General features: G+C 39.0%; 1 protein-coding gene across 1 annotated transcript in view; it reads right to left on the minus strand.

Moving 5' to 3' along the window:
- The window catches only part of brat (brain tumor), a 108,436-nt gene extending 85,836 nt beyond the window's left edge, over window positions 1-22,600 (minus strand). Inside the window, exon 1 of the mRNA XM_012364558.2 lies at window positions 22,151-22,600. The gene's annotated coding sequence lies outside the window, so the exon portion shown is untranslated. The remainder of the gene's footprint in view (window positions 1-22,150) is intronic.
- Window positions 22,601-23,117: the final 517 nt, after the last annotated feature.

Genomic DNA, 23,117 nt, shown 5'->3' on the forward strand with positions numbered 1-23,117 from the left:
GCATAGATCGATAAAATTTTCTCTACCCGGATCATTACAACGCAGTGCAATCATGTAATGCGTTATGCATTCAGATATTTCGTGCAAATCTAGCGAAACGCGAGCGTAGCGCGCTTTACCCGCCTATCTTCGTCGATCGTTGAATATTAATACATCGAGAAGCAAAGATGTATACTTTCCTTTTTTTCATGTAATAACATGTAATGATTTTTATGTAATAACATGTGCAAAATATCCTGAATTTGCGTAAAATTATTGAAAGTCTAGTTAAGTAAAGAAGTTCTGAAGTTTCTCTGCAGAATATAACTTAGAATATATAATTAAATCTTTACTGATATCACAACTGATATAAAATAGTAATCTGATAAATATTGGCATATAAAATGGAAATCTCAGCAAACAAAAATTGCTATTCAAGGATGCACAGATTGGAAATGTATCCTTCTGACATTTTTCCGAAGCACACTGGAATGCACTCTAAGAATATTCCACATAAAAACGCGTTCTGTATAATAATGTGCGACGGTTTTATTGTAAAAGCTTGGTGGTCGCGTCTGAGCACTTAACCCAACCTGACCTGTTTTGAGTGTAACCAAAGGGGCTTAACTTTGCGTTAATTTTTTACGCGGCACTCTCACTAATGCGCACTCTTTTTTGTAAAAGTTATCTAAAGCGCTTTACGTCTCCCCTTTCATTTTGCGTTTAATCCCGACAAACACAAAGAGTCAATATCACTGGCAACTTCTCGGTTAATTAACTCCGCTTAGCGATTCTCTTTTCTTCTAATCAACTATAATCCGAATAAGGAAACAAGATTTGCTTAAGTATGGTCAAACTGTAAGGATTTGAGGATATTTATTTCAGTTATTATTATTTAATTAGAATACAAAAGACACGGTTTTTAACATTAAAAATAGATTTTTAGTAAATTTAGTTCAAGGCTATATTTTTGTGTTAAGAATGTACATAAAATTTAATTGAGTCTGTTGAATTGTCAGAGATATAGCAGTGGATAATAATAATTTAATGAGCATTTTAAACATTTTATTATTTTATTGTTGGCATTGGTAGGTTTATGAATAACCGGCTACAATATATAACTAGTCATGGCAGATATCGTAAAGAAAGAACATTGTGCAATCGTAAAAACCTTCTTATGTTATAACAGTAAATTTGCAATGGATGCAAGGTTGTAACTCGGTAGAAAATACGAAAGTATATAGTCACCGTGTCGCAATAAAATAATGATATTCGCGATGAATAATTTTCTGCAAGAACTGCTCCAGACATGCATTTATAAAAAAAATCTGGACCGCAACAGTACGGTGAATAAAAAAAAGCTTGCGATGCATTGCCGCGCTCTTGATGTTGTTACACATAAGAAACAAGTTCCCGTTTGGCGAGAGTGAGAGTAATCCTGCAACTTTCGTTTCTTCCCGCTTCGGCCCCGTGATGTCATAAATATGACCGCGTATCGTAATCCGAATTGGCATTCTCGCGGTGAAAGGTACGGCGAAGGAGAGAAGAAATTGGCGCTGAGAATGACTATACTGGAACAGTTTCTTGTGCAAGATTTTGCATTGTTTTCTTCATTCGTTTCTAATCTTTCATAATCTTTCATTAGTGGAAGTTATTCTAAACGATTTTACGCAGATGTTACATTCACACACAAGTGTGCAAAATATCGTTTCATTACAATAAAATAAATTGCGAGAAAGAAGAATTGGATAATTAACTTCGAATTTAAAGTTAACGATAAGTAACGTTTCGGCAAATTGCAAAAGTTCCGCCCTGCAATTGAAATAATGATTTCGTTGCTTCAACAAGTTTATATTTCATTTAATTAGCGAACTACACTTCTCCACGGTGCTCGCTTTAACACCGATCGATTGCGGAAGAGTAAGTGCGCTGTCGCCTTCGTAAGACGATTAAAATTTAATCCGCGAAACGGTGTAAAAATAGCGTGGGCGAGCTGATCTTCGAAGATAGACGCCAGGATTACGTCGATCGATCTAATCTCGCTTGCGTTAGATGTGTTCGTGTCCCGGTAAGGATCCATTTTTTTGCAAGTTCTTCTCAGAAGTACACTGTGCGCATTAAATTGATAATGCAGATATCTAGCTGTTGAATAATTTGATAACGGTCAAGACTTTTACGTAGTTTTTGTGATTTAAATTCAAAGATAAAAATGGTTACAGAGAAATAATCCGATTGAATAATTTAGTATTTCGAAATTTACTTTAGAAGATCTATAACATCATGACAAAATTCGAGGTAGAAATGTATTTATAATGTATATCGTTACGATATAGAAAATATTTGAAGAATCAATTTTTTTTTACATATAAAAGATTACTTTATGCGCTTTGAATCAGCAAAAATTATGATATCATTACTGAATTACTTTTAATAAAAGGGCGTGTAAGCTCGTTCCTGTAAACTATTACAGTGCGGTTACGCTAATAAATAACGGGGTTGAACATGTGTGCTTAATTAATGACGGCGCGCGTGTCGTCGTGCGATTTGCACAGCTAATAGTTTCCCGTAAAACCGGTATCCGATCGAAGTCTCCCCCTCGCCCGCGTTCACGCCGCGTGGATATTTTAGTACGTCGTGCATCAGGTTGCATCCTGTCGTCGCACCGACGCGCAATTTCCTTCCGTACGCGACTCGCGTTCCGGTTTAACGATCCTTCGCTCGCCCACTTCGCACCGGAAACGACGCGCGCCACGTAAGACGCCGGAAGTTTAGTACGTAAAACTTCTAGTTCTGGAAATCGCGGGCGAAACGACCGAAACGTAGCTATCGGTCGTGCCGATCGCGAAAGTGGTCGCGAGCGAGCCGGCGAATATTATCGCGTAATCAGGATACAAAGCGGCTTGGGGAGCGATCCTCGAGCCGCTTTGTATCCTGCTTGGACACTGAGAATTTTTCTTCGAGCACTGTAAGACAGGAGAATTGTCTCCTTCATCTCGCGAATAACTTCCGAAGCAACCGGTGGTTGCGCGAACGAGGTCACGCCGACATCTCGCCCGTTTTCAACTCTTTGAGATCCTGACAGAGGTGCGACGCGGAATCGCAATGAAGTCGGCAATTTTTCATCCGTAACATTTTATATACAATGGACGGGGGTGATATTAATGAATTGTTTGCGCTACTTTCTTCTGATTCGTGAGAATTAACGGGGCATTTGTCTCTCAGTGACAGATTGACAAATTGCAAGGATGAAGGTAGATAAAATCGATCGCGGCTAATGTAATATAGATATAGAATATAAAGCTTATTTCGCGCACCTACAACGATAATACATAAAACAGATATGACTTTCTCGATATCTATAAAGTAAATTATTTTCCATTTGATATGAACAACGATGTCGTTAGAGTTTTCTTTCAATTTATATTAAAACTCGAAATCCTCCAGCGAAGCAATAGCAATTCGAACTTCAAGCTCGAATCTTCTTTAGCTTCTTGTGTTCTTCGAATTTCAAGAAATTCGAAAAGTTTATTTGGAGTCGGATAAAATAGCACAGTAAAGTTAGACGATGCAGTTTAGCGCTCGGAATTTTTCGATATTTGAATAATTCAAATAGTTCAAGCTTTGAAGACGAATCTTAAACCGTTTGCATATTTTGGGTCATCTGTGAGAGTATGTTTAGAACTTAAACTCAGAAAAGAATAGCAGAATATAAAGATAGATGTATGAGTATACCGTTAGCATTGAGACAGCTCAAGTATTTGTGCGCTACAACGTCGAAGTGGAAAATCCATCTGTCTGCTTTTTTTGTGATAAGTTAATTTGTAAATCGCGAAGATAAAATCTCCTTAAAAGACTCGCGCTAGACCGGGAACGACACATATTGGCATGGGTATCTGGGCCAAGTAAGACTGGTTATGGAAAAGTCTTGTCCGACGTTGCTGCTTTTCTTTCGGAAGATGACCAAACTGGTTTCGACCTCGATAAAGATGGCCTCGGTACAGCTACGCGATGGAACGTTAAGATCGCGGCGCATTCCTCATCTTGTATATACGTGACTTATGTCCTCATCGAATAGAGAGAACACAATGACAAAACACGCGCGAACGGTAAATTAAGTGTATCAAAAAATAAAAGGAAAATAATGAATGTTTATAAATTAAATTAATAATTAGTTTGTAAACTGGTTTGTCAGCCAAAATATTATAATTGCATTGTTAATATATATGAAAATTCATAGTATAAAATAATGCCAGTTTCCATTATGATAATAATAAATCTGTAATCTCTACGGATATTGTTGTGAATTATATTTTATTGCAATTTTATGTATATATGTATGTGTACATTCTATATAACGATACTATAAATTTATCTCGCTGTAATTAAAGAGTTACGCTAGTAGGTCTGAAACAGTCTGAATAATGAACATTAATGAATATTAATTTGTAAAATGAATATTATAATGAATATGAAACATTTAAAAGTGAATTTTAGTAATCGTTTAACTTCGTTTAAACGGTAAGAGGTACTATTGCGTGTTTAATTCGCTACACTTTTCTCGTCGAGCAATGAAGATGCTGCGAATGTTAATTAATGATTTGACGGTACAATGAGTCGTGTTTGCCTCTAATTAATCGCTTCGTTTAGCAATTTTATGGGGAAATTGAATTAAAAAATGTATTATGTTAGAAAAATATATTAAAGATTATATTATTATATTATGAACACTTAGGAATTTCTATTATCATGTAATAACTACAATAATATGAAACAGAATTCAAGCTTTTAGTAATACTTTTTTTTATGCATTTTTATATTTTAATTACATCGAAGAATTTAATAATATCCAAGTTATTTCGAGTTAGTGAAGCGAAACGGTTAATTCAGGCTAATTCAGAGGCATTATCGGACTCGAAGGAAAAGTTCAAACGTCTTGAGATCCGGGCGCGTATTCAATTGAATTTAGCCAAGGACGCGTGTCTTGCAAGCGAACGACGCCGACGAGTCCTGGACTGAGAGTCCCGACTCCCGCGAGATTGAGCGACTCACGCCGTGATATATGGCGCAGCGCCGTATAAGGCGTATAATAATACGAAGTTAGACCGTAATGCCCGTGCCATAGGCCTTCGCTCCCTCGGCAGATCCGCGCCGAGCGTAGGATATCGTGAAGCGACTGCGAGACCGCGGAGGTCCCTCTTCGTGGAAGTCTCGCGGAGACGCGGGAGAGCCAACGAGCCATCTCTTCCCTTTTTCTTCCTCTTCCTTTCTCCTCCTCCGCTCTCGCTCTTCCTTTCCATCCTTCTCTTACTATCGTACGTTTGCGCTTCCACTTATTCTTTTCGTCCTTTCCGCTGGAACGGAGGAGGTGGTCGGACCCGGTCTTCGTCCCTTTTGGATCGTCGCGATCACCTTTCCCTCTCGCAATGCCCTTCTCATTCTACCCGTCTCGCGCAGTTCCCTTTTACTTTTCTTCTTTCCTTCCTGCAACTACGGATCTTTCCACGACGTTGCTTCTTCCGCTTTTAATTGCCGTTCTGTCTGCGTCGACGTTCGTGAGCTACTGTTTCTTTTTGTTGCCTTTTTTTTGCTCATATATGCTTTATCTTGTCCTCGATAAGTTTTAAATTAGATAAGTACTTCTCTCCACTGTGTACCTCGGTGTTTTTAAACTTCTTCCTTTGACTTTTCTTGTCGTAATCTAGTTTTTCATCTCGAACTTTGCTCCTCTTATATTGTATATTTTATTTCTCGCGTAGACTTGGTGTTATTTTGCAGTTTCCTCGTAACTTTTCGCTTTCATTTCCACTTGATCCTTGCCTGTGGAATTCCTCCCTTTCATCTCACGCTGCACCTCTCGCCACATTTCAGCTTCTCGTTTCGCCTTCTCTCCCATCGTTTCCATCCGCCTCCTTCCTCGGTCGGGGGAACCATTATATCCCTCGCGATACGTCTCGCCGCCCGTAGCGGCCGTGGAACGTTGCATCCCGTCGACTGCATTCCGCTCGGACTGCCTCGGACGAATGCGTCGTTTGATAGCCGCGATTCGAGGAAGGTGCTTCCCTAGTTCCAGAAACCGCCTTCCCGCGGTTACTCAGTCGGAATATTTTAGAGCCGCTAAATTTTCGACCGACCGGACACACAAATGTGTTAATAACTTTAGATTTTCTCGCCGCGTGTTATCGAGCGACAGTCGGCATCGACGCAATTTGCTTGTGGATTTGTCTAGAGGGGAGCGCGTAGACTACCTACTTTGTGACTAGAAACTCTCATTCCCCCTTGAAGAAGTTGAATCGTCGATCTAACACAGACCGATCTCGACAAAGAAAGCCATTAGCTGGGTTCCCCGCGATCACGACCTTCCGCGATTTCGAGGGAGCTCGTCGTCAACCAATCGTGATCATGAGATCATGTTCCCTTCTCTCTTTATCGCTGTAAAAAAAACCGAGAGTCTTACAAATCTCCATCGTAGACAACGAAGAGTCAGTCGCAGCAACTACCATTTTTCAAATTATTTGATTGATGAAAATTTCTTGAGATTTTATATCGTGAAATTTGTTATTTGCATTATCACTATTTTACTCATTTAAGATAAATGAGTAAAATAGTGATAATGCAAATAACAAATTTCACGATATAAAATCTCAAGAAATTTTCATCAATCAAATAATTTGAAAAATGGTAGTTGCTGCGACTAATATTCTGTTAAAATTTTTTCCATGTTTACAGTTAAACATTTTAGCAAAAATATAGATAGTGAATTGAACAAATTAACAAGTAAAAGACGATTATAATGTCGCATTACTCCAAAATAATTTTTACATTTGTCAAGAATGCGAGTGAGAGAAGAAGAAGGGAAAAAGAGGATGCAATAGGTTTCAGTGCCGATTTCGGGCCACAGGCCCCTAAGGGCGGACAATAGACAGACCGTTAGACGCGGTGTAGGGCGAGGTACATCGGACTGAATCTCGGCATGGGAATTTCTTGAACGAAGTCCACCTCGAGGGACCTCGACCCGAGCCGAGGATCCCGCCGGAGCTCAGAGAAACTGGTTTACCTGCCGCCTTCTTCGTCGTCCTCTCTTTTCTCCGGACGTGGCGGTTCCGTGGCGGTGGAACGGCAAAGAATGCAAAGACGCAGCGGTGCATGCCTCTCGCGAAAGACAGAGAGAAAGAAAGACAATAATCGGACAGATATCTTTGTACTTCGCGCTCGTTTTCCGCCGGTCACCGGAGATTCCATGAACGGCGCAATGAGAATAATCAGAGAATTTAAATCGTGAGGAGGCGGATAGCCGTATCATATTTGATCGCATCTTTGTACATTATCTGGCGGAGCGCGCTGTGACATGACACTTAAAAACTGATAACCGAAATTTAAAGTCTTCCTGGAAAATTAAAATTTTCTTTACGAGTTTATTTAGATGCCACGCGATAAACGAAATCGGACCCGAGACGATACAATATATTCCGAGTCTCACTTGCACTTTTTGTCGTTTTGTAGAAGATAGAATTTTCGCGGGAGCTGCGCGATAACTGAGAACGCGCATTTAAATTGCAGCTTAGAGTGAGAAGATTGTAGCGGAAATTTCTTTCGATAGCTTGCTGTGATTCCAAATGGGAATACATGAGAGCACCATAAATGACGTTATCTGGGCGCGCCAGTGCACTGGAATTTCTAATATTGGACGCAGCATGAAATCGAATATTTTATCGTTTAATCTCTAAGTAATTTTAAATGATTTCAAATTTTAAGTTGTTGAATTATTAAATTATGACGATAAAAGTATTTCTTTAAAATTTTAGTATGTACATTTTTTTTTTAAATTTCTTCAAAATATTCTGATAAGCTACTTGAAATAAGAAATACGAAACTATTTGTATAACGAAACTTTAATTTGACCTTTTAAAGGATATCGTGCGTTATATATAAATTAATCTTTCTTGATATTTGTAAACTTTTCCAATAATCTATAAAAGAAACATTTCTAGAGAGCAATGCATTTGTAGGCAGAGAAACTTTCACGCTTCGAAAGATTGAAATCAACTGCATTATTAGTAGCAAATTGCTATGGGTCTATTTTTATAATTTTGCATTAACGTCATTCTTTCATAAATCTGATAAGATTTACAGGCAATGAAATGTCAGCAAATTGTGTTCAATGATGTATGCGTATACACTTTCGTTTCATTGATCGTTTTCTTAATGAGACTGATATCACGTCATAAGTTTTGAATATCAGGTTTCTTCGTAATATGAGCGCCTCGTTCCACTCCGTGTCGTCAAAACGGCGGTGACGCAATTCTCCTACACTCCTTAATTAGGCACTTTCATTCTTACCTCAATTTAGATCCGTATTTAATTTAGTATAAATTTTAACTACTGTGACAAGAGCCTAGGCAAAGATTCATATTCGTCATTAATGTAATATTATAACTAATAATAAATTATATCATTTAAATATATAATGATATTCAAGACGAAGATATGCAACATTTGTAATTCTGTCAAGCTATTTAAATGCGATTTTCATGAATTCTACATTAAACGTTTTGTAATGTTCGGACATTATGCACGTAATTATAATTGTAAATTGGTTCGATTAATCGAATCGATCCATTACTCTGTAAGTAAAACAGCCTGCATTGCTAACGAGCCAATTCAGTAATCATTCAATTCAAAAACGAGAAACTGTATTTTATAGGTACAACAATATTATAAGTGTGAGTAACGGATTTATCCGTCTTTGGTATATTTCATATGATTGTGCGCGAGTTTGTTAAAAACACTAATTCAATTGCCACTCGCGCATTCAGATCATCAAGTCCCGAGAGAATTTGTCGATTTAATTATTTGTGTGCGGACGAAATGGAGGACGAGGTGGAAACTTTGTTTTTCGAAGGACAAGGAGATTTCTCAGGCGGGATTTTCTCTTCTTTATCGAGGACTTATCGTTCCGGATTATCCTGCCAGAGTCAGAAGCCTCCCGTTCCTTCACGCATAATAAAAATTATCCGACGGAGAATCCCGAAATCGATGCCTGTTGCTTATCCGCGATTATAAAACGGCCTGCTCATGTGACTTGCGCAACGATTAATTACGACGGATTACTAAGCGTGGTTCATTGCTCGCGAACAAGATCTCCACGCGTCGTGCAATTACGTGATCATAATCTGCAATAGAAAGGATTAATTGCATCGCGATGAAAGTGCGAAAACCCGATGTTCGAAGAATATCGCTAACGCGTCGATGCAATGATACTCGATTTCTTTTTTCCACACACCACGACATTGATATATGTATCTTACGTGGTTAAAAAAAGTTAATTTTGTGTTGCTCACGATGTGATTCTATAAATACAAAATTTGATAAAAAATTTATTCTGACGCTCGGAGAGATATTTTGTATAAGAATTTTTTATTACGAGAACAATGACTTTGATCTTATCGTCAGTAAAAAATTGGTAATTAAAAAGCTGAAGACCTTATATAAGCGCGCAAATGCACACACGGGCGAGTATATATAAAGAGATGGAATTAACATTGGTAATATATGCGGTTCTGGAATTTCCGCAATGCGACGCTCGCGTTGTTTAGGCTTGCGTGTAGTATGCACGCTACTGCGCGCGGTGAATATGTAGCCGCCACACGCCACGCACGTAGATTACGCACGACGAAACGTGCGTGCTTCGAAAGGCTACGCGACTCGAGGACATGCCTATTTCTGATGAGGAGGTTCGAGATTACCGAGTGGCCATAGTATCGGGAAGATTCGATAACGATTTTTTGTCAATCTCACAATCCGCCATAAATGTCATCCACAAAAATGATGAGACACGTTCAGAAATTTTTATCACATTTCGTAAGACTAGCTTTTTGGAATTTGCATTGAGGTTACTCAAGTTATTTAAATAATGATTTAAATTAAGATAGTAGTAGAGATTACATTAGAAAGCTGTCATATTGGAAAGCGACAGAAATGAATAATAAATAAAGCGCACATTGTAGACCTCGTTATACTCCGTATTCATCGAGAATTGAAAGGATCATTATCGACTTAATGGTAGTAACAATAGGTGAGCTAAATCGTTTGGCATGTATTTAACGTAGTAAACAACTAACAGTCTGTTTAATGACAGATTTATGGCGTCTGTCGGATAAGATTGCCGAAATAACACCGAGCGCAACGAGCAAGTGCTTTAAGGGGTTATTGATGGTAGAACAAAGGCCGTAATCGTGTGAAATTTTGGCACGGCATCCCCGGTCGGGTGCCGCGAGCCATAGACGCTTGCCAGGATTCTACAAGTGGTTGACCCTGGCCGCGAGGCGACACGACGTGACGCGACGCGACGCGACGCGCCGCCGGCATCGATACGTGCGCGCGCGAGAAGTATGCTGACCGCCGATCGCGTTGTCTTGCACTTATCGAATAGCGCACATTTTCACGAGATGCGTTTCATTCCGACGTTTTCTTATTTTGCGTTAACATTCTAGAAAATGTGCGTTATCAGTTGCGTTGAATATTCGCCGCATTTATTAATTAGAGAAACTCTTTTGCAAATATATCTGTATCTCAAAAAAAGATTAGTAAAGCTGCTCGGAGGGAGTCCTTTGCGTCGGATCGTTCTCGAGTAACGAGGGGCGTTCTCTTCCCCGGGCGGGTGGTCGATCGGCTGGATCGGAATCCCAATAGGTGTGGATGTGGACCGCGGCATTCCGACTCGTGCTTCGTCATTTGAACGCGTCCGCCACCCGGCAATGGATTTCGTGTCATGGACGCGAATGCGCGCAGCAACGAATATAGCCGTGGAATAAATCAACCGCTCGCGCGCATGCTTTCGTTTATAGAGCAGAAAAATCTATGCATGCGCGTCTATTATACGCGTCTATACGTGCCCGTCTGGATCGTGTTGCGCCCCATAAATCGCGATGGATTTTTGATAGTGGTGATGATGTACGATCTCGAAGAATGCGCGAGATTTGTCGGGCCTCTTCCTCCGCAGCGCGAAGTAGTATAAATCGTAATCCCGTCCGCGTATTCGATATGGTTTCCAGAACGTTTTCCCAGTGTTTTTTGCGGATTTGTAAGTTCGCTTCATGGTCCTGACGGACGCGATACATAGAATCTGCATGAGCGACGCGTCGATTTATCATGTGGATTACGATGCGAAGTGCATAGGGTATTCTAAACGCCTCTTTTAGAATTTTACTCCGAAGTTTTATTTTCGAAAAAAGAGACCTTATTTTGTCTGCTCTAATGCTAATCCTCGAGATCTACTTTCACCCTTCGTCCTTTGTGTTATCTCGTATTAAAGTTCCCTTGAGACTCGCTGTACGTTAAATTAACTGATGACAAATTTATTACTTAAAATTGACGTCCTTGAGTCTTTTTTAAGAAAAAATTGAATGCGAATTTTATTAAAAATTGCTTGTTTAAATAAATTATGGTCTTTAGAATTTATTACAATGACACAAAACGCGGCGTATTGCTATAAATAACTTCTTTCACGATAGATGTATATTGAAAATATACGATGTACTTCGGGCGAGATGAGCATTTTTCGAATCAATGATGAACGACTCCGTTATTCGCGGTTTGACGCCGGTGTGAGATTATCTATTTGACTGGTATGTTGGGTTATATTGCGAAACGCCGTAAATGGAAAGATCACCAGTAGAGTAAGCACTAATAATGACATCATCTGGACACACGTGTACCATCCACCTGCGTCATACCGCGATGTGTTTACGATGCGGACGGGACTCTCACGCGGTTCGCACTTCTCACCTCCAGCTTGTGTGTTAAAGCGAATTTATACATTATTCCGGGTAAGATACGTAGCGTTTGCTCGCTTGTAACTGCGAATAACGAGAAAAAACGAGGCGACACGTTTTACAACGAAACAGGCCAAGCTGATCATGCGAATTTAAAATTCGCGTGCAGACTTTTAATGTGCACTTTTATCGAAAATGTAAAATGTTAAATATATATATTGCACAATATTGCACAATAGTTAAAATAATTAATAATTTTTACGATGAAGAAAATACGTATCGTATATTTTCAATGCTTATTTTGTCGCTCATATTTTATGTACAACGAGCTTACGGGAAATTCATATTTAATCCAAAAAAGCCGGTTAATGAAAGAGTTTAAATCTTTTTTTTTTTAGAAATAAATTCTTTCATATGTAATACGGCCGTCAAAAGGGCAAATTGTTTCTCTCTGCAAATTCGCCTATAGTCCGGCGGTACTTAACACTGCCTGCTTATCACCAACGTTTACATTAAGCACGCTCCGTGCCGCGAAAGGTCGTGTATGTACTGTGTTTACAGTATGCGCTTCGTTTGTACAGTACTTGCACGTAGCGTTCCGTGGTTAAACACAAGCTGGCACGTTAATAAAGTAAGAAAATGGCATCCGCGTTACTCTCGAAATATTTCTCGACAAAACACTGAGATGATAAAGGTAAATAACTCAAGATTCCATAACGCGATAAATTAATTTATTTTTTGCTCGTTTAATATCGCCATCCGCATTTATGCTATATGAGAGGGCATTATCACACAACATATTGCGTTTAATTATGCGATATTTCATTTCTTTTGTTCAATAATGTCAAATTATTTTGCACATTATTACACTGTTCTTATATTTACGATTAACGTGGTTGACGAGTATGACAAAAGATATATTGTATATTACATATATTTCAATATTCTTTTTTTTCATTTATTTATTTGGATATGTGATATATCTTCTTTTTTTTAATAACAAGAGAACTTATAGAACAATAGAACTATTCCGATGTTTATCGTTGTTTTGATTACGCGACGCTTTATTTTTTTTTATGCTGAATTTAGTCTTGAACGCACTCCCCGCGGAAATAATTCGCGGTCGATAATACGGCGTAGACACAGCGGATGTAATTGGATATTAAATTGGTAACGTCGCCGTCTTTCCGACGCGATTCTCATACACCCTCGAGGGACTGAAAGTTGGATACGGTCTCCCGGACGACATAATGCAATTTCGTCTGCAGCTTTCTCGCAAATACATATATCCGGGATTCTGCGCGTCGCGCCGCGCCGCGCGACAAGCCTGTCCGTATATACGTTTCGCATTTATTCGCGAATTTCTGCCAATGACGCGCGACAGTAATAGTTTTGCACTTGTATCGGTGACCTGGCAGCTCGATGCAGCAAACTAATGAGTAAATCAAATTATTATAATTAGGTGATAAGGACACATATATCGGTAAATGATTAATTTTAACCAATAGGTATTGTCAGGCAGCTCAATTATTTTGTTAAATGAAGCAATTATTTTTTATGCGATATTAACATGACAGATTTATAACATATAAAATAAGATTTATATATTTAAAACGTTAGAGAGAGAGAGAGAGTATAAATATAAAGGAATGTAAACGATTTGGTTGATATTGTTTATGTACCATAAATAGTACTCTTGCGCAAGCGATTTACATTGTTAATGACTACGAAACAAAAGAATGCTCTATATTTTCGCGTCGACGAAAAAAAGCTTTTTTTAGTTTTTCGCGCGAGGACCTTTGAAAAATTATCTAGCTACCTTTGGCCTCGACACGGGTTTACACATCGTCTCTCATTCTTACGGCTTCGTACTTCGTTCCGCGGCTACTTCTCTCTAATTGCGTTTCTCATTTCACGACACGATAACTCGAGGTTTATTTCTAGAAACCTTCATATTGACGTCCAACTGAGCTCAGTATTTTCTTATTTTATTATATCTGTTAAACAATGTGAGATTTTTTATGTTTTTACCTTAAAGATATTTTCTGTGAGTATCTAACTTTTTACTCTAAAAATACATTTACTTCAACAAATAGATTTATATTCTCTTTACTTTAAAAAAGCAAGGGGAGAAGTTAAATTAAATTGAAAGTAACGGAACGTTGAGGGGGGGGGGGGTCTTTGCGTTACATTAAATCTTAATATACATTTAATGTTAAGAAACGTAAGTTTTCAAGTATAAAAATTTACGCATCTAAAGAGGGTCAATGTCTTCCCCGTCTCTTTTACGCGCAGCCATCAATTGTCAGGCAATGTATCCCGCAAGCGAAGCCCAGAGTGCGATTTGCTTTACAAGCTTCTTCGATTTCTCGCCGAGATTAAATGCCATCGTTCGCGAGAGTAATCAAGACGGAGTGCAGCAGCATTGCGTCTCGCTGAGTTTCACTTCTCAGTAACCCCAGTCGCGAACAATGTGAGTTTTTCTCATGTGGAAAAATAGAACCTGAGATGTTTTGATTCTTTATCACATTACGTCGATTCGTACAATAGATATGCGATACGGTAATAAATTAGTAAAATCTTTTTTTTTTTTACGAGTGAACGAATTGCGCAATCTTGAGGTGAGATCAAGATCGTGGCCGCAAAATCTCAGACGCCCGTCCTTTAGGAATTAAGAGCGACGTGCGGAACGAGGGAACCGGATTTTACGGAATTAATTAATTAACACTTGGCACTAGTAGCTACTGCCCTTTACAAGGACGACGACAGTTCGCTCAGGTCCGGCCAACGTTTCGCAAAGTTAATTGGCTTTTATCGTGACGTAAACCGCCGTTTGTTGTTATCATTAAATCGCGAATTTATCACAGGTATATCATGTTACCAGCACGACTCGCAGGTGGCCGTTAGTTTTATTGTTGCGCCTTCACGTCACCCGAGTTTCGATGAAACATTGCGCGAGCGCAATTTAATTTTGGACGGTCACGAATTAGGAATATTTAAACACATCGTAACGTAGAAATTTACGATCATCACATCGCTATATACTTAATTCACAACTCGTAACAATACCATAGTATTTGCGTAATAAATTAATGGTAGATTTTACCTTTTGAACATAACTGAAGAGTAAATATAGTTGAATGTTATAAAGTATATATTGAAAATGTGTTTTGACTGCACAGATACGTTTTGTAATCATGCGTTGAATTAAATAATTTAATATAATTAAAATTAATATAAGAAAGAAGAATATAATATTAACAAATTAATTCACAAAATAATTTATTTTCATAATTTTTGATTATGTAAACACACTTAACTGAGAGTAAACATTTTCGGAAATTTTTTCATTTTCTACTTCAAATTCTTCTCTAAATCACACCGGATTTAACTGTTTCGTTTCAACGGCGCCGTTCACGACGTACAGACGATGAGTTACTGGCGCTACATTGACGCTGCGTCGTCATAATGTATACACATTACTGTTGGCGAGGCGGTTAGTTAAGTTTGCAGGCATTAATCATGCACTTGGCTAGAAGGTTCCTTCCTCCTTCGCTCTTAGATGTAGCCTCCGAGCATGCGGACCTTTTGTCGCGGTTCCCCGAGCTTTCGCTCTCTCGGATCTTTCGTGAGAAACAAGCGGCGGAAGAAACAATCAGAAAAATGACGAAGGAAACAAAATGTTGCCTTTTCCTGTTTTTTAACTTCTGTTGTTTCGTACCCCATGACGCTAACAGGTACCTTCTTTAAGTTGAAACCTGGCTGAAGCAAACTTCAAATTACACAAGCCCGAGACTTAAAACAAAGTTTTCCTTTCTGCGTTTCTAGCTGCTCTCGAGTGCACATTCACTTCAGGCGTTCGGCCGAGCACTCGGTCAGGTACTTGAGATTTTAAAGAACGTATAGTTTAAACTTCGGCTACTGTAGGCTACCGTTCGACTACTGTCGTTGAATCCGTTGCATTTCGTTGGGACGAATCGAAAGAGAAACGCATGCCAAACTTCATTAAAATTTTACGCTACAAATAATATGCCAAGTTTTCATCGATCACACTTAATTTCCACCTGAGCTTTTCAGTCAGCTCGAGCATTTTGTAAACTCGAGGCATACGCTTTGAATAATTATTTTAGTTAAACGATGTTGAGTATATATTATCTTTTGCATTATTCATAAAGTTGCAGAATAAATTAAATCCATATAATAGGCACCGCTTAAGTCTTTTTCGCGAACCATTTTTTCTTCTTAGAATATAAATGACATTAAAAAAAAATCAATTTTGTTTAAGCTATAAAATAGCGTGTTGACTTTACTGGAAGTTCTCTTTAACATCTTTTTATCAAGAAAAAGAAAAAAAAAAAAAAAAAAAAAAAGAGCGCATCTGTCTTTCGCTTGTGCACTCGCGCGATGTCTTATACCCTTTTCCTTCGGGTCGATAACCGCGCTGGCGATTTAAATTGAGCCGTCGAACGATCGAGTTAATGGAGAACGGAGATTGGGCCAAAATGGGCATATCGGTACGACGCGGAAGAAGCGTAATTGAACGCGACCAAAGTGGCTTACTTGCAAGGCGATCTATAAATACATGCGCGGCCGCTGTCTGTATTCTCTCTCTCTCTTTCTCTCTTCTTCTCTATCTCCCTCGCTCCCGTAAGCTTTGCTTTATTAATTCAAGTTTCCTCGTGTGCCTTCGCGCTTCTCGCTTTTCACGCCGCTTCGTCGTGCTGTAACCAGCCGTCGCTATTCCGGAGATCCGCGGCCAATTGTAAGTGAACCGTATGTCGGGCAGGTCAAATAATTTGACTCAAAACGAGTCAAATAGTAATCTTATTTCAAATGGACGATATTTGAGCTATCGTACTGAAAAGTAATTTATTAAGTTAAATACATAAATAAGGCTTTTCTAATATAATTGACTTATCTGTTTATTGTTTCAAATACGAAACGACAAACAAAAGATGCCAAGAATATGTTCGAGTTAGAAGTCTGTGTGAAAAGCGTTGAGAATATTTTTTTCTATTTTTATTCAGAATTAATCAAATCTTTTTTCTTTAATTGAATGAAAGAAATAAAATTATGAGTGTGTTTGTGGTAAAAAATTTTGCTTACAACCGACGTGTGCACTTTTCCAATGATCGATCGTTGTCTTTGAGCGCAGTTGGAGAATGGAAAAGGTATCGGTAATATCGATACTGATGATTTTCTATAAGGCAGCGCAATCTTGACGTACTCTTTCTACGTGTTCTACGTCGAGATGAAACGTTCGTCCGTCAGTGAAATAGCGGTGCACCGAGTTTTCTCGGACGTATCCATGTCAGCCGAGTGACAGAGACGAACAAGTATCTCACAGGATCGTGCGAAGTACGAAAAGCGCGTCGACGTCGACGGCATTTCAGGCAAAAAGCATCTGGCAAAGAACGAAGATATTTCCGTTGAGCAAAATCTTTTGTCGAGTTTTTCTCGTTTCATCTTCATGTCGTGAGAGATTTTTCCTCTTTTTTTTTTTCACCACAGTTTTCTTGCATAACGTATTGTGCACTTGATTGGAAAATCGTTCAAGTATCGCTGTAAATGCGCTACTTTTTCGCTAATTGATTTAGGATCGAAACATATTGATCTCTCGAAGACTGATTAAAATTTTATTGAAAATTCTACTGTTAGCGATATTTCGAAGCGAATTGCCCGTCTGTTAGGCGCAGAAACCGATATAGGCGGCAGCGGTCGTCTAAGCGATAACCTAGATTCGCCGACGCATAAAATAGAATGCGATCGAAAGTTGAAAGAGGAGAAGATACACGGACGGGGCGAAGGTGTAGGTGGAGTGGAAGGGGAAGGGGTCCCACCTTCCGCGTAACGCATCGACACCTATTACGCGCACGTAGATATCGACGAAGTGTCGCGTTTCGCAGAGATAGCCTTTTACGTCGTCGTCGGCGCCTTATCGCGCGTATCTTCGTCGGGCGAAGCTGTTTTCCGAATAAGCGATAACGTAAAATAGCCGAGAATCCATTTAGCCTTCGTTATAAAACAAAAGACGTAAGATCCGTCAACTCGCGAAAGTCAATGGTCTCGAAAATATGATCGCCGTTGAGATTACGGTGTCTGGCCTCTTTGTTTCTCCGGGAGTTCGAAGAGGAAGCCTTGTCGGGTTCTCACGAGACTCACGGATTTACGGAAAGCACTATTATTGTGAGATTCTGAGCCGGCTAGTGAAAGTACGAGGATTGAACGGCTCCTTGTTCTTATTCGCTCGCTATAAGACCATCCTGTTCTTACTTTGAATGTATCTTTGTGATGACGAAAGAGTAGGTATATTAGATTTCATTAACACTGAACAATTTATCTGGACAGCTTATGACTCCGAAACGATTACCGGGTAAGAAAGCGCAGAAGATTAGATTTATGATGAACGACAATCGTATTTTCGAGCGGGATAAAGAAGGAAGTTTCTGTCACCTTTCTCGAGATCGATATTCGCGACTAAATGTGTTTCTCAAGTCAATTCTGATTAAATATCCCGTCGTCCTGACCGCGATGAGCTCGCTGTTGAAACAATTTCAGCCGTAAGGTCGACAGCGGATTAGCGGCTCATTGAGAGCACAATTACGGAGCGGGTGGTCTCCTTTCTCAAGAGAGACTCTCAGGGTTTGCGACGCGAGCGAGCGAAACACACGAGCGAAATCTTATTACGTCGCAACGTAACCAGGACTAGGAGCGTAACCCCGAGGAGAAGACGACCGTAGGAATTGCGGCGTCGACAACCACGCACACCGCGACATGATTCATCCAACTTTCATGAGAGAAAATGCAATTTTTACCTGCATCCGGACAGGCGCGATCTTATGACACGCTCTATTACCGGTTTATCTCGGTAAACATTGTCGAGGCAAAAGCAATCAGTGAATTTTAAGCGCATTAGCACCAATTAAATTACATATTAAAACTTTTTTTTTTCTACGTAGCACGGTTGTAACACAATTTTCAGATTTCCGAAGATTTTAAGCGATCGATACAATTCAGAATTGCGATGTATTGAAGTTCAGCGATGCGAAATTTATCATTTGTTCTTCAATTAGTTTTATTTTAAGAGTTTTAATCTATTTTTTTTATTGAAAGATAAAAATTCTTCAAAAATAATAACGCACGTTTATATAATTTTTATTCGAGGCAAGTTGGTTCTGCATTGTTCGAAGAATTTGCACTTGGAAAACACGTGACATTTTATATCGACATTCTTCTGGCTTGACTCTCGTTGAAAATTTATAACTTTGAGTCATAAATTGAGATGCTGTCGATGCGAGAGTTCCGTAAAATTTTTATTGCTTTTACAAAGATATTTAGGGATATTGAGGTTAATGAAAAACGATGGAAATATAAATTCTGATTTGCAGAGCGAAATAGTAACATTGATATTAATGCTGTTAAAGAAATTAACGATTGATAAAATCCCATTACATGCTTAATAATATGGAACGTTTAAATTATAACTTTACACAATTTCCTCGTTTGAAATAATGATACCGCCTGTGCGTTTATAACTTTAGCGCGAGCATACTGTAATATAAATCATATTATAAGATAATATTCTTCCTAGATCACGGGGTAAGCTTATGCTGGAAAATTTACTTTTTACGGCCTTCCGTTTCTTCCTTTGCGCGGCAAAGTATAACGAGCTATCCGACTCGAGCTAAAGACTTCTTTGCGAGGGAATCGTTACGGCCGCGAGAATATCTGACAGTAAAAAGGCACGCCTGGCGGTGTACTTTCGTGGGAAAAACGCAGTCTCCTTGCAACCGTCATCCATATCGGGATCGACGCGGTGATTACGCGAAGACAAAGCAAGCTTTGTCTCTGAATCAAAAGCGCCCTGTCGACGAGCTCGCTTTAACAAATAAGCGTGTTCTTATTCCTTTCCGTTAACATTTCCTCGTAACTGCCATCGATGGCTGCTTCGGTTCGAGAAAGTTTTGATTAATCGCTCGCGGCACCCGCAGACGTCTTGAATAACCAACATTATTGCATCATCAATTATTATCTTTCTATGCGCTTCGACATCGGATCATGCGTGCTGCTAATAAAATCCTTGGAATTTTTAACATTTGAAATACATATTCAATTTAATCTGATTTTACAATACCGTGAACATCATAGTAGTTACACATTTTCAGTCATAAATTGTGCAAAATACGGATTAAATACTTTTTAGGTAGCATGTCGCAAAAATAAAATTTACTTTTTGTAAAAATGTAAAACCTGCTTTTTCAAGTGGAATAAATTTTCCTTAGCTCGCTCTCAGTTCTCTTTTTTTATGCATGATGTAGACACAATATTTCCGGCACGAACGGGATATCCATTCGGGATCCCGGTACAAAAATGAGCCTGTTATTTTAACAATCGAAACTCTGAAACTTCCGTTCCGTGAGGAAAATCAACAAAATGCTTGTCAAAGTGTGGATCGCGTATTTTCGGAGCACTCAACAGTAGAGATAAGCGGGCTAGATAATGCGACCGGCGCGAGTGTGTTTTATCCGTCGAAAGTGCGATGGAAATCTGCGCTTTGTGTAACGCTCGGTGATCGCGGTTACAGAACCAGCGTCTGCGCGCTCCACGTGCGCTCGTACGAACAGAACTCCGCAGTCTTCGTAAGGCTGACTTTCTCCTCCGTTGAACATTGCGCAACCACGTACTCTGCATCTTTCGGTCACGAGCACTGAGAGAGCAAGCAGAAAAGGAACGCTAAGAGGCGGCTAGCACGAGGTCTTGTCATTTCCGCGAAATACGAATAAGGCGTGAGATAGCTAGCTTTTTATTCATTTTATTATGAAATCAGTGATAATATTTTATTATTAGTGAAATTCATTTCTCGAGGCAATTTTATCTTATTGCATCATTCTGTAGAATAATACAATGTATTTTTCTGCGAATAATATTATGATATCTTTTAGGAAATAAAATATTTTATGATAATGCGATTAGAATATTGAACACGCCTCTCACATCGAATTTAATTTTAATTTTATCAACTTTGAGTTACGAAAATTTCGCAAAATTGTAATTATTATATATCCTTATATTTATAAAAGGTGAAATAAATATCATATAATGTTGAATCTCCAACGGTAGCTTTGAAAGCTTTTGCATAATGGATTTGAATTTAAAATATGTGTAAACTTCCTTTATAATTTTACACATTTGCATTTTCATATTTTATATATTGGGAAAATAATTGATGTTAACTTTGTAAATATCCATCATTTCGTAATCATTTCATCGCTGATCGCAGATCATAGGTGCTGTGAGAAAAACATTAATGGACATATAAATCATTATCTAAAACAGAAAGCGACCTTAATTATAGTGAAACACATTTTTTTCTTGGCGCGGAATATTTTTGCCAGCTCTCTATAAGCGACATGTTGATTGGCGTGCGCTTTGCGTACGTAACTTTGTAGCTCTGGCTTGCTGACAGTGAACGAGATTTAATTAATTCAGGGAAATCGCGACAGGCCCGGTCGTTCGCTCGGGTTAAACGTGACTTTCCAACGTGTTGTATGCAAAAGCGAATCCGCCGTACTTCCGTTTCACGCAGCGCGGGGCAAGCCCGAGCTTGTAAACACATCACAGACCGAAATAGGGCTCTCATATTAATAGCTCGTCCGAAGTGCATCTGGTTACGCGCCGGCGAGATGAGGGGTCAGGCAGAGAAGTATCGCAAGCAGGTATGCGGGCAAGAAAACGAATTTAGTATTTATGGCGCCAAAGTTTCGAACAATTCTAACTAATCGATCTTGTCGACAAAACACAAATGTATTCTTCGCGCTTTTAAGACCGAAACTTCCTACAGCGAATCGTTATTTTTGATTTACGAGACTCTTTACGATGGCCTTTGAGAGACATTACCAGTTTCTGGGTTGTATTGATGATATGTACTAAATTTCTTAAATTAACTTTTTAAAGAAAACCGATATTAATTATCGTATCAAATTATTTTAATGATTTTTTAAAGAGATGCAATTTACGTCCTGCGGATAATAAATCATAACGATATGTATCTACGACAATTTATGATATGTACAGTCGTAAAATGCATATTACGGCAGCTTACGTAATCGATTATAAATTTAAACTTATAAACTGATTTTTGTTTATAAAGTATAATTTTAATTATATTTAGTTTCCTACAAATTTTTGTCGAGGAAAAATCGGTTTTAAATCCACTGAAGATGCTTTTATAAACTTTTTTGATAGACTTAGAAATCTTAATATAAGCGTTACGACGTTACTGTATGCGAAAATATTGACTTTAATCTTATTTTACAAAAACACTTATCTTAATTTTATTTCGAAGATTAAAAATTGATCACTAATAATATAAATAATATAAATAATATAACTGTTTTTACCTTGGGTTAGCCATGCGACGTCGCGTTTTCGTCACATTCGCCACGTGACAAGGATGTAAACCACCACCAGATCGGAAATCTCTTGTTTGTTAAGGGATCGTTTTTTTTTTATATTAATCCGATAATGCTTATCGCTACAATGGAAAAAACACTCGTTAACAGCAATAACGAGAAACAATAACACTTAAACCGCCCGATGTACCGAACTCTTGCGCACTTTCGATTTACCAAGCGGAGCGCGCGATTTTACGGAATCACGCGCGAATGCGCGAGAGTGTGAAACGCGCGCGCGAGCAACCGCGATTTGCCGTTGCGTGTTACAATTTTTCGCTCTCGGAGTTTAGTTGCCGGAACTCGGGTCGACGTGGACCACGACGACGACGCCGACGACGACGTTGACGGCGCTGACGCCAGTCGACGAAGCAGTCGACGAGGCGACGGATTGCGAGGCGGGGATGCGGAACCCCGTAGGAGGGGTTAGCAATGGCGGGTGCGAGAGCAGGGTGCGGAGGTGAGGCGAGGCAAACCTGGGCGCAGGTTCGTACGCCCCCGCGATATTTACCGCTCGTGCGAACCTTCGGGGATTTCTTCGGTCCACTCTGCATGAAATCACCGTTAAACAAGCGCGGCCGGTCGAGTTCATATCTCGGTTTCCGCGCATGGTTTTCTTGATTCTTACTCGTAATTTTCCAAAGCTCGTTACGACCGAATAACGATAATTTTTATAATTTTTAAATCTGATATTTTTTAAAATAATTTTTTAAGCGCAATTAACATTACAGAAATAAATGAGTTTATTATACGATAAATTATTCAGAATTATGGTTTAAAGATATTTATCTACAGCTTAAGATTAAATGATACTATCTCTAATTGCATAGGCATTCCGGTTTCTCGAAGGATACTATGTTTAGGCAAGCTAAGTTTAACGCTTCGTGTAGGGCGTGAAGCAACTAATGCGGCGAGG

The sequence above is a fragment of the Linepithema humile genome, chromosome 2, assembly GCF_040581485.1.
Source record: "Linepithema humile isolate Giens D197 chromosome 2, Lhum_UNIL_v1.0, whole genome shotgun sequence".
In the NCBI taxonomy this organism is placed as follows: domain Eukaryota; kingdom Metazoa; phylum Arthropoda; class Insecta; order Hymenoptera; family Formicidae; genus Linepithema; species Linepithema humile.